This window comes from Octopus bimaculoides, chromosome 15, assembly GCF_001194135.2.
Source record: "Octopus bimaculoides isolate UCB-OBI-ISO-001 chromosome 15, ASM119413v2, whole genome shotgun sequence".
Taxonomy (NCBI): Eukaryota; Metazoa; Mollusca; class Cephalopoda; order Octopoda; family Octopodidae; genus Octopus; species Octopus bimaculoides.
Window position 1 is genome coordinate 14,215,182 of NC_068995.1, and position 549 is coordinate 14,215,730.

Consider the following 549-nt stretch of genomic DNA (forward strand, 5'->3'; position numbering starts at 1 on the left):
TTCTAAACGAAATATTGGATCATTTTTTAAGCATTAGTAGAAGGCAAAAATTATGAATTTGTTCGTTCCTGCAAATTTAGAAATGTTCCTTCGGAGAGACTTTTTTTTTTTTTTTGGTTCCAAATAACATACTCATGGATGCATGTATGTTGGTATGTTTGTTTGCATGTATGTATATGTGGGTGCATGTGTAGCACTCCTAAGTTCATTAACTTCCACTTCCGTCAACCAAATCCACTCACAAGGCTTTGGTCGGCCCGAGGCTATAGTAGAAGACACTTGCCCAAGGTGCCACGCAGTGGGACTGAACCCAGAACCATGTGGTCGGTAAGCAAGCTACTTACCACACAGCCACTCCTGCGCCTATTTATTCACATTGTTTTAAATCAACCATGCGTTATTCTGTAGCTTCAAGATTTCAATGACGTGACTAGTCAGTTCTGGAATGACATTGTAGTGAAGGTGTGAGAGACCGGATCTGACCGGTTTGAACCTAAAACAAGTAGAATATTAGGGCCAGGTACGGCCGGTTTAAATGCTAAAAACCAC